At 53.1% G+C, this 16,454-nt stretch overlaps 1 protein-coding gene across 1 annotated transcript in view; it reads right to left on the bottom strand.

Moving 5' to 3' along the window:
- The window catches only part of CYSTM1 (cysteine rich transmembrane module containing 1), a 67,690-nt gene that overhangs the window by 32,023 nt on the left and 19,213 nt on the right, over positions 1–16,454 (bottom strand). The window lies entirely within an intron of this gene.

Below are 16,454 nucleotides of genomic sequence, written 5' to 3'. Positions count from 1 at the left end.
AAGCTGAGAGGCCTCAGGTACAAAATGTAAACATTGATTATCTGCTGCTGTGGAATGCAACAGGTGCATCTGTGATTGGCCCATGTTGGTTGTTTCTAATTAATGGCCAATCACAGTCCAGCTGGCTCTCTATGCCCGAGGCACAAACCTTTGTTATTCATTCTTTTCTATTCTTAGCTGGCCTTCTGATGAGAACTTTTTTTTTCTATTCTTTTAGTACAGTTTTAATGTAATATGTATATCATAAAATAATAAATCAAGCCTTCTGAAATATAGAGTCAGCATCCTGGTCTCTTCCCTCATCTGAAGACCCCTGTGAACACTGTCACACATTGCTCTGCCAGGTGAGCTCCAGTGAGCTCCCTGATCCCTTCCCTCACCCCAGCAGCACAGCCAGCTGGGTTTGTCCCTGAGCATGGCCACAGGAGGGCTGGGGAGCCTCTGGCCAGGTTCTGTAAGCCCAGTTTTGGCCACACTGCCCAGGCTGGCTCAGGAAGCCCCTTTGCTCCCCCTTGTGCTGCCCCAGAGGCACTGGCACAGTTTGCCAGCCTGGTCACAAAGCTCCAACCTCTCCTTTCCAGCCCACCCTGGGGCAAAGCCAGAGAATGTGTCCCTGAAATGGGATCACAGATCATGGCATGGTTGGGATTGATTAAAGCTCATCTTGTTCCACTCCCCTGCCATGGTAGGGACATATTCCACTATCCCAGGCTGCTCCTGCCCAGTGTGACCTTGAACACTTCCAGGGATGGGGCAACCTCAGCTTCTCTGGGCCTCACCACCCTCACAGGGGAGAATTTCCCCCCAATATCGAATCTAAACCTCTCCTCTCTTAGTTTCAAACCATTCCCCCATGTCCCATCGCTCTGTGCCTGTGTAAAACATCACTCATTTTTTATAAGCCCCTTTAGGTACTGGAAGGTGACAATGAGGCCTCAGCTCAACTCCATCCCAAATGATGCTGAACCTGGTGAGTCTGTCACAGACATCTTTTATGAAAAATCCTTTCCTTCGGATTTTTCCTCCTGAGAAGCCTCAGGAACAAAATGTAAACATTGATCATCTGCTGCTGTGGAATGCAACGGGTGGATCTGTGATTGGTCTCATGTGGTTGTTTCTAATTAATGGCCAATCACAGTCAGCTGGCTCAGACTCTCTGTCTGAGCCACAAACCTTTGTTATCATTCTTTCTTTTTCTATTCTTAGCTAGACTTCGGAGGAAATCCTTTCTTCTATTCTTTTAGTATAGTTTTAATATAATATTTATAATAAAATAATAAATCAAGCCTTCTGAAACATGGAGTCAGATCCTCGTCTCTTCCCTCATCCTCAGACCCCTGTGAACACGGTCACAAGAGCCTGAGCTGCACCATTGTCCCACTGGTGTCATTGTGCCATGGCCAGAGTCTGGGTGTCCAGCCTGGCCTCCAGACAAGCCCAGCAGGGCACAGAAGCCCAATGGAGGGGAGGCTCCTCTCCAGCATCCCCAGCCTCCCTAGGCCCTGCTGCCTGGCTCTGGGAGCCCAGGGCAGCTCAGTTTGCTCTCAAGGATGATTCAGCCCTGCTCAACCATCTCCCAGGGCCTGGTGGCAGAGCTGCCACCATGGCACGGACAGGGCAAACACAGCCAGCTCCTCCCTGCATGTTGTGCTGGTTGATAAAAGGCTTTGGTGCCCTGGAGCTGAGGTTGCCACTGGCAGGAGCAGGGCAGCCCCCAGTGCTGTCCTGCCAAACTCGTGGGCAATGTCAGCACCTTCCCACTCAGCTGGGAGAAAGGGAGAAAGCGTGGGGAATGGCCCTGGCAGAACCAGGGCTGTGGATCCTGTACAAACAGTCCAATGTGATCCTGAGCAGTGAATCCACAGCCTGAGCAGGGCCAAGAGCTTCCAGGGGAGCTTTGTCCCCTCTGCCAGACTGAGAACTGAGCTCTGGCCCATGTGCCATCCCTCCTGCCCTGCAGGAGCTGCCCAGGGCTGTCACAGAAACCTCCCCTCGAGGGTGGGTGGGTGTGGGGAGACTCTGGGGATTTACAGACAGGAGCAGAGGAGTGGGATGGGATGGGAATGGGGATGAGACAGGGACAGAAGGGGATGGGAAGGGGATGAAAGGGACGGGGACTGAGGTGGGGTTACATGGGGTAAGGGAAAGGGATGGGATAAAGGTGGGGAGTGGGATCAGGATGGCGAGGAAAAGAGGAAAGGGGTGGGATAGAGGTGAGGAGGGCAATGAATGGGGTTGAGATAACCCTAAACAGGGCTGAGGAAAGGAGCTGTGATGGAGCTGGGGTGAAGAAGGGAATGGGAATGGGAAAGGAGGGAATCAGCTCTTTTTCAGACAGCACACGTTTAGGCAGCAGCTCGTGCTAGCTCAGCCTCATTGGCCACAGCAGCTCTGGAGAGCCCTGAATGCCTTTCTCTTCTGCTGCTGTCCCAAGGGGCTGTGCTGCTCTGCCAGCCAACTGTAGCAGCAGGATTTTATTTTACATTTATTTTCCTAATGGCTTGGGTGGCCTGAAAACTTGAGCAGTGAATTGTGACTGCTCAAGATTGGGTAAAAATCCACACAATGGCTGTGCACTGCAGTGTGGCACCGGGGATGAGTCACTGAAATTGCAATTAGGAAAGAAAATAACAGTGGGTTTACAAGCTCCTTTCCAGGAGCATTGCATTTCTCTGGAATTACAATGGCTCCTTGGAGTGGTTCATGAGACACTGCTCCACATCAAAAAATACATGGAGCTGGAGGAAGTGGCAGCTGATGTAAAACACTTTAGCAGTGAAGGGAGGGAGGAAAAACAGGTTTAATTTTTACAGCATGGGTGCTTTGGGAGGGCTGTGGCGTGAGCAGAGGAAGCCACAGCAAAGCGCAGGGATGTGGGGCAGTGGAGCAGTGCCCACGTGGAGCCCAAGGAGATGCAGGAGTCTGGGCAGAAAGGGCACACAGGGAATGACAGAGGTCCCACAAGTGCCCCCTCCTCAGCTTGCAGAACCTCGCTGGAGAGAGACTCTCAGATAGTGCAGCAAACAAGGAAGGTGCATCACCCTTGGGTTGCTGGAGTCCTGGAAAGCAAAAGTCAATCTTCGGTTTGTCTCCCAAGAGCTTCATTTTGGCTTTTGTCTGAAAGGTACAGCCTGGTCTGCAGTGAGCAGGGGTGCAAAGCACTGGGCACAGAAGCTCCATTGGGAATGGGCACAGATTTAATCTTGGTGCCTTGCACCAGCATCAGGTGTCAGTGAGTCCTGGGGAGAGGCTGAGCACAGCCCTCCAGTCCACACGGTGCCAGCAGCACTTCTGACTTCTGTTCCCTCTTTTCCAGCTGCCCCAGCTCCAGGAGGAAAGGCCAGCAGCTCCCAGGGCTCAGCCTGGCTGGGGCACAGGGGCTCCCTGTGCATCCATCGGCCTTGGCTTCACTCCCAGGCCAGCAGCTGCACAAGGAACTCTGCAAAACCAGGGCCCTGGGGATCCTGATCAGCACCTCACCCCAGAGCAGGGCAGAGCTGTGCCACCTACCCCAGAGCTGCTCCTCACCTCTCCAGGCCAGCAGCAGGCACCAGCCAGCTCTCACCTGTGGGCTCTGAACAGCCTCATCTGCCTGGATTGCCATGTTTTCATGATTTTAATTAAACACAGGGATGTTCCAAGGTGGAGTCCAGGCAGATTCTGTGCTGCTGTTGGGAAGCAGAGCCCTGCCTGCTTGCTGTGACCATTGTCCTGCAGTGTCACTGTCCCCAAAGCCACAGGACACAGCACCAAGAGGGAGCCAGAGCCAAGTGCCATTTTCCTGTGCCCTGATGCTCCTGAGCAGCCACACAGCCAGTTCAAGGTGTCATCAGTCCTGGCTGTCCCAGGACTCCCAGGATGTCACGTCTGGTCCCTGTTTGGGGACATCTGCTCCCCTTCTTGGGGAGCAAGGCTTGGTCCCCTCAGCTTCAGTGACGCCAGGGAATATTCAGTCCTGGTCAGCACAGGGTGACATTCTGGAAACAGCTGCCATTTGGCTTTGGGAGGTAAAACACAGAGGGTCCACAGCTGGTTAGACAGGTTTGGGCTAAAAACACCGGTCTGAGAGACTGCAGGGTCAGGTGCCTCATCCTGAAGGTCATGAGTGAGACAGGGACTGCAGACTTCAGAACCCTGGAGGGAAGGAGGGCAAAAGCAAGAGCACAACCCTGAATTTTGTGAGAGCAGACTTCACCCTCTTCATAGGTCTGCTTGTAAGAATCCATTGGATAAGGTAGAGAAGCACCCAGAGCCCACAGGAAAACAAATGTCACTCCTGTCTTTAAGAAAGGCAAAAGGAGGATAAAAGAAACTACAGGCTGGTCTGCCTCACCCCATCCCTGGAATGGGAAAAGCTAATCCTGGATATTGTGAAAAATGCATGTATTTTATGATTGAAAATATTGAAATTAATATTATATGTGCTGTGTTAGAAAGTAATGCTGGATTAATTCTCTTAAGTACTGTGTTAAATATAGTTTTAGGTTATAAAAATTGTTAAAATAGAAACTGTGCTATGTAGGATACTTTTCTTTAAAGAAAGGACTCACAGTGAGACAGCAGCCACAGGACACCTGAATCTTTCAGAGAAAAGGAATTTATTGCCCTCTTATCAGAAGAAATGAACTTCTTCCTGCCTCCAAGGCGCTGTCAGGATTCAGAGGAAGAAGGTGATGATGACCAGACAGAATCCTGTATTTGAATGGAATTTATGCATCATGTATGAAGTGTATGAATATGCAACAGGCTGTTGTTTTTAAGGGTTATTCCTTTGTTAACGTGGGTCCTTTTTTGGGCTCCTGCTGTCCAGAAAAAGGTACCCAGACTGTCTGTAACTCTTTGGCTCTATTGTCTCATATTGTCCTAATTCAAATTGTCCAAATTATTATTACTCTAAATGTATTACTATTTTTATAACCATTTTATTACTATCAAATTTTTAAAATTTTAAAAACAAGTGATTGGCATTTTTCACAGTATCATTTCCAGGTACATGAAGAACAAGAAAATCATCACTGTTTGATTCCCCATGTGGAAAATGTGTCCAGTGCTGGTTTTTCCAGCACAGCCTGGAGAAACTGGAGACAGCTCAGTGGAGAGAGGCACAGAGGGGATGGAGGGACTGCATCATGTCCCTGAGAGAGTGGGACTGTCCAGCTTGGGGAAGAGAAGGCTCAGGGGGATCTCACAGTGTGTATGAACACCTGAAGGGAGGCTGGAAAGAGGAAGGATCCGGCTCTTACCAGTGGTGCCCAGTGACAGGAGAAGGGTCAATGGCACAAATGGAAACACTGGAGGATCCCTCTACATACCCAGGAGTTATGGGGTCTCCATCCTTGGAGGTGTTCAAAGCCCAAGGTCATGGCCAAGGGGCTCCCATGGCTGAGGGGCTCAGAGCAGGTCCCTGCCAGCCCAGCCAGTCTGCAGGTGTGTGATTCTGCCACGGGGCACAGAAATGCCAGGGCGAGCTCTGGGCAGGTGGGACAAGCTGGGCTGGAGCAGGGGCTGCTGGGTGCCCATGGAAAGGACAGAAATCCTACAGAGGTCTCCAGCTGTCCCTGGAGGTTGCTGGTTTGCTGGTTTTGGTGTTGAGCCAGGACACACGTGCATTTTTTCTGTCACATTTTGAGCATTCACCACGTGGGCACCAAGGCTGTCCTGCCCCCAACACCTGGACAGTGAACACCAGGACTGAGCCCAGCCACAGAAGAGCAAGGTAAGAACAGCACAGTTTGCAGAATAAGCTGATTTATTGTATGGGCCAGAAGAATGCTAAATACTTAAATAACTGCTTTAGCCTATATTTAAACAGCTACACAGCTCCTTTGAATTTTCAGAACTGCTGTGAGCTGAGCTGCTCCTGTGGGACACAGGGAGTTTGTTGAGCTGGCTGAAAGACAAATTAGAGGTCAGCTTTGGGCAATTTTATTTCACAGTCCTGTGCTGGAGCTTCACACACACACACAGAGACACATATTTCATGTGAACATCCGAGTGCCAGCAGCAGCAGTACAGACAGAAATGAAGCATTGTCAGCCTTGCCCCTGATTTATGAGGCTTTCAGGCAGCCAATTCCTTCCTGCAGAATGAAAGCTCCTGGCAGAGCAAAGGTGGAGAGGCAGGGTCACTCCTCCTTTTGCTGTCAAACCAACCCACAGTGAGAGCTCTGCACCTTGCTGAGTGTGGCCACTGCAGCCTAGGGGGCTGAGCTGGGCAGGAGAGAACAATTCCCACAGGGATTGGGCTGGGAGAGGAGGGATGTGCGCAGGGGCTCGGGCAGTGCAGCCCACACGGGGGGTGAGCGAAGGGCTGGGGGGTCTCTGTGCCTGCCTGCAGCCCCTCTGAGCTCCCGGGATGCTCCATCCCACCAGCACACCTCCAGCCTCTGCAGAATCCCAGCCCGGGGGCATCTTCCCCCTTTATTCCCCCTCAGCCTCACTCTTGCTTTGCATTTCCTCTTTCTGCCCCCCTTGAGGAGCAGAGCAGGAAAAGTCACTGCAAATGTGCCAGGGGAGCTCAGTGGCACGACCTCATCATTAAAATTCCTGTTTCATGCTCAAAGAAATGTCCAGCCTGGATTTTGATCCAGCTGTGGATATTTCATGACAGATATTTTCTGTCATATTCCTCTTCTCCCCCACCCAGCAGTTGAAGGAATCTCTAAGATGCTTTTTTTCTAAGGAAGGAAGGAATCTGCACAGGAATCTCTAAGATGCTTTTTTCTAAGGAAAAGATAATGGCACTGTGAGGTATTTTATAGCAATTAAAAGAGCAGCGAGTTGCAGAAGGAGTTTCAGGAGAAGCAGGGTTATAAAACCGCTTTTCTGCAGCGCCTCTGGGGCTCATAGCTCGGCCGAGCTGTCACTGCAGCCTCTGGGCACTGGGGAGCAGCTTCAGGGCTCCCTCTCCTGCCTGGCCGCCCCTCCTCACGCGGCTCAGGGCAGCTGAACCACCCTGAGATCTCTCCCAGACACATTTTGACTCAGATTGGCCGGAATGCCAAGGCTGTGGGGAGGGGACTGCGCTGAGCATCCCCAGGCGGGCTGTGCCATGGGCAGGGCAGGGATGGAGCCGGGGATGAGCTGACACGTGGGCAGCAAAGTAGGCCAAGGGCTCAGCTCCAGGCTGGGCTGGGATGGAGTCAGGGACAGCTGCGGGCTCTGCCGCGGGTCCTGGCAGGGAATGGCATGGGAACACCCCTGGGGGAGCGGGGCTGGCACTCAGGGACTGCCCTGCACCGGCACAGGAGCCCCAAGGGGGATCCCAGGGGGAATTCGGGCAGGAGGGAGAGGAGGAAATCCCGAGAGCGGCGCAGGAGTTACCACCAGAGGGCACTTAAATATTGCTCTGTGAGCAATGGGCTTTCCTAGCGAGACGCCAGCTCCGGATTGCCTGACAATGCACATCTAAGCCTGAGTCATTGCTGGCACAGAAAGCAAAGGAAAGCTCTCAAAAGGCATTTGAGAAGTCATGCATGAATGGGAGTTTACTAGCAGGGCACAGAGGATTGAACTTTTCTTTCAGCCGCTTTCAGAGGGGTTGGCCAGGGGGTCTCCACCCTGCCGGGGGCAGCGAGGGGAACGGAGCATCAGCAGCCCCTGAGCCTGTGATACCCGCGGGGCTGGCACCGGGCACGGCTCACAGTGCCCTGCTGGGACACAGCTACAGCCCTGCCAGGACCTGCCTCTGTGCAGTGCTGGGACAGGAGATACAGCCCTGCCAGGACCTGCCTCTGTGCAGTGCTGGTACAGGAGATACAGCCCTGCCAGGACCTGCCCCAGCCCTGCCGTGCTGCTCACCTGGAGCATCTGTGCCCTGCTGTGTGCTCCAGAACTGGGCAGAGATGGAAATGTTCTGGGTCTTATGGGAACAATTGCAGGGAATGGGGAGGGGAGGGGAGGGGAGGGGAGGGGAGGGGAGGGGAGGGGAGGGGAGGAAGGAAGGAAGGAAGGAAGGAAGGAAGGAAGGAAGGAAGGAAGGAAGGAAGGAAGCTGTAGGATTTGGGTGGGTGCCAAATAAGCCATGGAGTGCAGGGGTGAGGACAGCCAGGTAATGGAGATGTAGAACATTCACAAAGATGGAGCGGAACAAATTCCATCCTGGTGCTGTCACAGCACTCTGTGCACAGCCCAGGATGTCTCAGAGAGGCTCCTGGGGCTCTGGGCAGGTTGTGGGAGCTGGGGGCTCATCCATGGCAGCCCTTGGAGATCTGCTCTGAACACAGAGCTCCTTGAGGATCCCAGGGCAAAGCAACGAGACCTGGGAGTGCTGCAGGTGTGGGTGATGGAGAACTGAAGGAGGGTGGCCTCTGGGGAGGAAAAGCTGACTGCAGATGACAGAAGGCTTGTGCTGTGTTGGTAATGTTAATGTTAGTGACACCTGCACATACCTAGAGAAAATGGGTTTAACCCTGCAGCGAGACAAGGGGCCCCAAGGGCTCACAGGAGGATCCCTGTGCCCTGAGAACCCCACCTGGCTGAGCCCAGGGTGGTGGCAGGACAGGGACAAGCCTTGCTTTGTGATGGGGCCTCTCCCAGCATCTCCTGGGATCATCTTCCAGCAAATTCTGCTGCCTTTGGAGCAGCCAGAGGCCCATCCTGGGCTTTGCAGCAGGGTCTCCCAGGATGAGTAACACAAACACTGTCATTGGGAATTGCTTCCAGGGGACATGGAGAGGATTTAGGGGATCCCTGGGTGCTGCAGCACGTGGGAGCTTCTGTCTGGTGGGGCATGGGGAGAGCACAGATGGTGTGGGAGGCACTGGGGTCCCATCTCTGGGATTCTCCCCTCAGGCCTGCCTGACACTTGCCCCCCTCACTCCAGCCAGGGCCACTGCCTGTGCCAGGGCTGGGCTCCCTCCTGCTCTCAGGTTTGGCTGATTATTTGCAATTAGCACTAATTAGTGTCTCTTTTGACAGTGCCTTGTCTCTGCTTTCTCCTGCCTTGTCCCTGCCCCATCACGCTGTGTGCTGGGCCCATTTCCTCCTGAGGCAGCTCCCCTGCTCTGGGCAGAGGGGTCAGAGGGGGAATGTGGGGCTCCAGGGGGAATTTGGGGCTCCAGGGGGAATGTGGGACCCCAGGCTGCTCCCCTGGAGGAGTTGCCCACAGGGGCTTCACTGAGGAGGTGCCTGGTGCTGTCCTGGGGGCTCCCTGGTTTGCTCCAGCTGTGCTGCCCAGGCTGTTGTGGGTCTGGTTCCCCAGAACCAGTTATTGAGTGATATTATGGGGTGTCTTTGACCACTGCTGGGAAGCCCTGCCCTTTCCCAGCCCCCCAGAGCCATCCCAAGCCCCTCAGGGGGCTGAAGCCATAATGCTGGTGGGCACAGAGTGGCTGGCACTGTCCCTGCTCCTGGCTCTGCAGGGGCTCAGGGTGTTAAACCCTGCTGGGAATTGGTACAAGAGAGGTCTCAGCACACAGGAACATTTAAAGCTGTCCCACCCTGTGCAGGAGTGAGCTGGGGTGGCAGTGGGAGGGACAGGAGAGATGATGGCCTGCTTCCCTGGAAACAAGCCCAGGAGAGACAGAGAGGAACCCTCAGCCAGGAAGGATGTTAAAAAAATTGTGAAAATAATTCATCAAGGAATCACAGGGTCACAGAACATGCTGAGCTGGAAGGGACCCACAAGGATCATCAAATCCAGCTCCTGGCCCTGCACAGGACACACCAACAGTGCCACCCTGTGCCTCAGAGCATTGTCCCAGAGCTCCTGGAGCTCTGTCAGGCTTGGGGCTGTGACCACTGCCCTGGGGAGCCTGGTCAGTGCCACCACCCTCTGGGAGAACAACCTGGGTCTTGTGAATGCCAGAGAGAATTGTCCACTAAGCCCACAATATTTTATAGCTGATTAATCTAAATAGGCTGCACAGAAAAGTGTTATCACCTCCACATCCCCAGGCTTGGAGCCTGATTGCATCAAACATAAATCTTGTAAATGGGTTTGTTCTTTTCTCTGGGATTTATTTAAAAAAACGAGCATTTTATTTAATCTCACAGTATTCAATGTGTCAGAGGGAGGTGGAAGCTCAGGGCAGAATTAAAGTGCATTGCATTTGGGCTGGGGTCATTTTGATGGGTTGAAACCTTGGCAGCACTTGTGGTCTTCATGCACTGATGAGAAACCTCTGTGCCAGCCAAAATCAGCTGGGAAACAAAAGGAAGGCCCTGTTCCTGTCCAGGCACAGGTGATGGTTTTATTGGGGTGTTTTTGGGTTTGGACACAACTTTGGTGGATCCTTGTGCTCGTGGTTTTGTATGTCTGGTTGGAAGAAGAGCTCAGGGCTGCCCAGGAACTGCTGAAATCCCCAAATCCTCTGTGCTTGGCTGGATTAGAGACCTGAAAACCTCTGATATGTATTTTTTCAATACTCACAACAGTGTGGTTTGGTGCTTAGTAAATAGCTGTTTGACAGCAGAACTCACAGCAGCTGGCTTCACTCATCCTTTAGAGATGCTGAAATTGGAGAAAAAGATTTAAAAGGCAGAAAAAAGAAAAGGATTAAAAAAAAAGCTGAAAGGAGGCAGAGTCAGTAAAGACACAGGCACCTTGGGAGAGCCAGATCCAGCTGCCAAAGTTCAAGAGGTGAGGGCAGGGAGCCCTGCAGGTTGCCAGGGGTTGGAGGGTGAGACCTGCTGCTCTCTGATGTTTGGGAGAGCCAAAGCCCCTCCATCTCCTCTTACCCCCAGCCCAAACCTTTCCTTTTCTCTCCACATCTTCCTGGGGCACCCTGAGTGCGCTTAGGAGTGCTGGGTTTGCACAAGGCTTGCTCAGGATTGCCTGCTAAAGTGAGTGGAAAACCAGTTTTAAACGAATTTCAAAGCTGTTTAAGCCAAATGTTCCTGTGGGGACATTAGGTGAGGATCACCACATTGTTTTGAGCAGGAAATCAGCTTTTCTAGAATAGACAGAGAAGAATTTTGCAGCCAAGCTTCTTTGTCAGATATTTGGCTCATCCTGGGCTGCTTCCTGCAGCCATGGAGGGATTGAGCCTGAGCCCCAGGATTGCACTGGGGACCCCTCAGGTGAAGGAAAGGTGCTGAGCAAAGCCTTGGCTGGTGAAATATAAATGTGGAGAGACAGGGCAGAGGCAGAGCCTGAGCTGACACCAGTGGGTGTCCCCTCCTGACACTGGCTGCTGTCAGAGGGGCTGTAATTAATTGCTATTAATATTCTACTTGAGCTCCAAGCACACGTGCTGGGCATGCACAGGAAGCAATTATTGTTATTATAATATGAGTTATTCCTTTCAAAATAGCAGTGTCATTAAAAAAAATTGCAGCTAACTCCTCTTTTCCCCAGGGAGCAGGTCTGCTGAGGGCTCACACGTGTGGAGTGGCCTCTGCTGTGACGTTGCTCCACAGATGGTTTGTGTTTTTCTGAATCACTGATTCCCATTTTGTGTCAAGGATCTGTCTGGGCACAAAGACCTCAGGGGGCACAACTGGAAGATGAAAAAGCCAAAAAGCCACTTCTCTTCTGACTGAAATGGGGCCCCAACCCAGCTCTACACCAGAGGGGCCCAGCACTGCACTCCCTTCCTCATGCTCCTCTTCCTCAGGCACAGCTTTGTGGAGAGGCTGAGAGGAGCATCAGCTCCACCCAGCAGTGCTGCTCTGGGTGCCCTCACTCAGCTCCAGCAGTAGTCCCAGCTCCCAGCAGGGTCTGTGTGTGTGCCTGCCCATTGCAGGGCTCAGGCTGCACCTTTCCAACCACCTGCAAGGGGCTTTGGGAGCTCTGCTCACCTGGCAGGACCTGAGCTGCACATGTTCCTGGCAGGACTGGGCTGAGCCTCAGAGGTGAGATGGGTGCTGGCCCAGGAGCCATGAGAAGCCTCATTGGGCACATTTGTGGTATGAAGTGAAAAAGAGCTCTAGAAATTCATTTGGGCTTCCTGACTCATCCCTGGGAGACTGAGATTTCCCTTTCAGCAGGGGCTGAACAGCTGGGAGACACTCAGGTCACCGGTTCCCTCGTCCTGGGTTCATCTCCCCCTCACCAGTTCCCTGGCCGTGGGTTCATCTCCTCCTCCCCAGAAGGGTTTGGGTGGCAGGTGGGAGTTTAAGGAGATCTTAGGAGATCTGCTAAGAAGCTCTTCAGGCATCCCACTGCCCATCATGGCAGGACACCACATTGTAGAGGGTGGGTCTGTGTGAGGCCAGCAGAGCTCAGGACACCCTGCCCAGGGTGTGCCCAGTCCAGTGGCACTGGGAGCTGGAGGGCTGGAGGCAGACCAGGAGACCATGGGAGGTGAGAAATTCTCTTTCCTGACTGTTCCTTGTGGCATCTCCTCCCAGGGTGGTGCCAGCACAAGGGCAGGAAGGTCTGGGGGCTGTAAGGCTGACAAATGGGGCAGAGCTGGTGCCACCAGCAGTTCCACATCTCATGGACTTGTGCCCACAGCTGGTTTGGGGGATGGACTGGGTAAATCCTCCTGCTTCCCAAACAGCCTGGAAGGGCTGCTCCGGCAGCCAGAGATCCCTGTGTCCCAGCACTGGGACAGGGTCACCACAGGCTGTGACACCAGCAGGGCTCCAGGGTACATGTCCTGGCTCCAAACAGGATCCTTCACTCACTGAGACATTTCCTGGGGCTTCTCCCTCCTTGAGCACCTTTCCCAGGGGTTTTGCTATTGCCCAAATGTTTTCAGGGTTTCAAGACCTTCTTTAGGTTTGTGAATGTTTAGCCCTTAGTAGAGCCATGGATTTTTAACATCAAAAGGTCATTTCTAGGCCACTGAATAATTACTACTGCTGTCCCCACTGTCACTAATTCTATCCCAGGGAAGCAGCAGCTTGCTGAGAAATCCTCGAGCTGCAGGCAGAAAATGAAGGGCAATTCACCCCAGAAAATGCAAGATTAGGAGCACTTAGTGCCATGGGATATTGGAAGGAGAATCAGGACCAGGGGACAGCAAAGCTGGCACAGGGATTCCCTCCATCCCTGCTGCTCCCCACTGGACTGAGCTCATCCTGCACACGGTGTTACTCTCAGAGTGCTCAGCACAGTGAGGAGGTGCCTGCAGCCCCTTTGTGCTGTGCCCCCATCACAGGGCTGGGCTGGGGGGTTTTGGGGGCACACTCCTTTCTTGCAGCCCCTGGGCAAGGCAGTGTGTTTGGCACAAAGTCTGTGGGGACCTCAGTGCTTGCTGTGAGCCAGGGCAAACCCTCACAGGCCAGGGGGAGCCACCAGATGCAGGGAAAGCTGTTGCTGTTCATGGAATAATGGAATAGTTTGAGTTTGGAAGGGACCTTTAAACTCATCTTGCTCCTCCTCCCTGCCTTGGGCAGACATCTTCCTGTATCCCAGGCTGCTCCAAGCCCCATCCAACCTGGCCTGGAACGCTCCCAGCTATGGAGCAGCCAGAGTTTCTCTATTGCTGCTACAGGTTACTTTTTTGGGAGCAACAGGATCTTTCATCTTCATTGGGTTATCCTGGGATGGATTCCCTGATTGGCAAAGTGAGGGGGAGCATCACCAGCTGGTGGGGGCAAATCTGACTTCCCTCAGGGACACTCTGGGAGCAGGAATTGCTCACTCTGGGCTGGAGCAGCTCCTCCAGCATTACATGGGGCCATGGGCTGCCCTTGTGATGGCCAGGATGTCAGTCCAGCCCTCAGCCAGTGCAGCAGGCAGAGCGTGGCAAGGTGCTTTTCCATGACCATCGCTGGGAGATGCACTGCAGGTTCAATCCATGACCAAGATGAAAAACCTCAGCTGGGGATCCTTGCAGGCTGTGAGCTGTGCTGGATGTTACAGGCATTGTTACTGTCTGTCTCACACAGGGAGAGGCACTTTGGCATCTCCTGCTTCCAGTTTTAGTAGGGTTCAGTTGTTCTGGTCACTCCTGGCAGTGTTTGCTCTGTCTGTGATGGATGCAGGCTGGCTCAGGGAGGCACTTCTGGGATGAAGAGCAAAGGGAGGCACAGGGAGGCAATGTCTGTTGTGGGGTCAGTAGGGCTGAGCTGGGTTCTGCTGCTCCAAACCAGCCCGCTCCTCTTTCCCACTGTGTTTGTGGCTCTCCCAGGGCATCCTTGGCAGGTCAAGCTCTTCCAGGCCTCCCTTGGCACCCAGCTTTGCCTCATGGGGACAGTTTCCCCAGCAGTCCCTGGGGACAGGCAGCTGCCCCCAAAGGCTCTGAAGCAGCTGACCCTGGATCTGGGTCCCAGCTTGCCCAGGGGGTGCAGAGCAATGGCTCCCCAAGAGTCACAGAGTCATGCTGCCTTCTTCCCTCCCTGGCAGCAGAAATCACCCTCTGTCCTTGCCTCAGCTTTTGATTCCCAGGCCAGCTGGAATATTTGGTATATTACAAAGTTTCCCACTTTCAGCATCTCTGCATTTTAGACTTGGAGAAACAAATCCAGGACAAAATAATTCAAGTATTCCTTCCACAGTTCCCATGCTCTGCTGGGTTCAAAGGGAAGCTCATAGGAGATGGATCAAGCTCATGGCTATGCCTCTTGATTTCAAATATGCATTCCTGGAAATCCAGAGGAATTTCTCTTCCCAACATCTGCATGGCTGGACTGGGAGGGATTGGGCAGCTACCAGCTGGCTTTTGAGTCACTTGTCCATGTGAGCAGCAGTGGTGGAAGCAGCAGAAATATCTTCTCTGTTTCCCTAGGTCAGGAATGCCACCCTGGGGCATTTCTTTTTATCTTGAATAACCTACTTCAGCCAATTCCCAGAAAAATCACAGGTTCTCTGCAATACCAACCGAACCAACATGGAAGGAATTGCTTTGGTTGGGAGCCATCCCAAGGCAAGGCCAGTTCAGGATGCTCCATATCTGAGTAACTGGAGCATTGCCCCATCCATTGAAAACAATTTGAGCAATTACTAACCCCAAACTTCGTGACCAGAGTTTCTCTCTGATCTTTCAGTTTGGTTTTTGCTTTAAGCATTAAGATGAACAGTGGAGGCGTGAGAGGCAGCAGGATCAATGCTGAGGGTTGTTCCCATGTGCTACAGAGAGTGTTGGGTTTGGAGTGGGAAATTAAGCTAAAGAGGAAGTATTTTCTTCCAAAATAAGGGCCTTTCATGGCTTGTCAAGGTGTAGACCAGCTGTTTCCTGCTTCTTCTCAAGCACCCACCATTGGGCAGTGGGTATCAGCTTGGAGAAGCTCTGGCCCAGGTGAGTTTCCTGATGTTACTCAGACAAATGGAGCCATTTCATCAGTGTGCTCTATTCCCCCCAAACCAGAAAGCAAGTTTCCAGGAATATACTGCTCCTAACCATAGGCTAGCTCACAAAGGAGATAGAGATGTGTGTAAATATGCTCTTCAGAGGAGCAGGAGAGAGCAGAATAATTTCTGGTGGTAACGCTGTGGTCTGATGTGAAAGCTGCTGCAGTGAAAGCCCAGGGAGAGCTGGAGTGGTGCTGCAGGGCCCAGGGATGGATATCTCAAACCTTTGCAAACCAGTGAGGGAGAGAGGAGAGGGAAGGGGCAGGGGAAGGCTGGGGGAGGCACTGTCCATGTACACAGAGCAGGGTCTGAGCCTCAGAGCGTGGGGTGGGCTGGGAATCCTGCCCTGAACACGAAGCGTGAAATCCATGTCCAACAAGAATTTCGGCTGGTGCATAATGCGAGCACTGGATGGCTTTGGAGCCAGGGCTGTGGCGCTGAGAGCGTTGAATTAAACATGGGGTGACTCAGCGCTGGTCCGCGCCAGGCTGGGAGCGGCACTGCGGGGACAGGTGCATTATTGATGCTTTCATTTTCCCCAGGTTTGAGCACCAGGCAGAAAAGCAGCGGCTGCGGCGCTTGGAGGGGGACACGGTGTGGCCACACTCGGCATTTGCAACGCCTGCCTGCTCTTGTGCTGCTCCTGGAAGAGGGATTTCTGCATCCAGCCTCTGCCCCTGCAGGAGGGAGCCCCAAGGCAGGGCAGCACCGCCTCCATCCTCCAGCCCGGAGCTCCGGGAGCTTTGGGGGCTGCACAGCCGGCAGAGAGCGGCCCTTGGGGCTTGGAAGGGGTGAGAGCTCCTGAATCTGCCTTTGGCTTTGCTGATGATGCAAAGCCTTCATCTGCTTCTGGTGACTGCCTGCAGACCCAGGGCCGGGAGCACAGGGTGTTCCAGCAGCCTTGGAGCAGCAGGAAGCAGGACCAAGCCTCGCTGGAACTGAGTGTGACAACTCATTACCTCACAGGAGGATGTTCTACTTCTATCCCAAAGCTTTCTGCTGTAAAAACCCATCCTGTGTCTCCAGGCCCCAGCCCAGTGAGCAGCAGTGAGTGCTGCAGGGCTTTGGGCTCAGCATCCTGTTCATCTCAGCTGGTTGGGATGTGAAGGGAAAGCCTCATGGAAAGGGTTGGAAAACGTGAGCTAGCACTCCTGTCAGGCCTTGCAGGGAGAGGCGTGCTTTGCCTCTTCCTCAGAACCTAATTTGAACAACAAGGATGCAATGAAAAAAAAAAACAAAAACCAAAAACCTGCGTTGGAAGATTTTAAAGA

This window comes from Zonotrichia albicollis, chromosome 15, assembly GCF_047830755.1.
Source record: "Zonotrichia albicollis isolate bZonAlb1 chromosome 15, bZonAlb1.hap1, whole genome shotgun sequence".
Lineage (NCBI taxonomy): Eukaryota > Metazoa > Chordata > Aves > Passeriformes > Passerellidae > Zonotrichia > Zonotrichia albicollis.
This window is presented reverse-complemented; position numbering and strand designations above follow the sequence as displayed.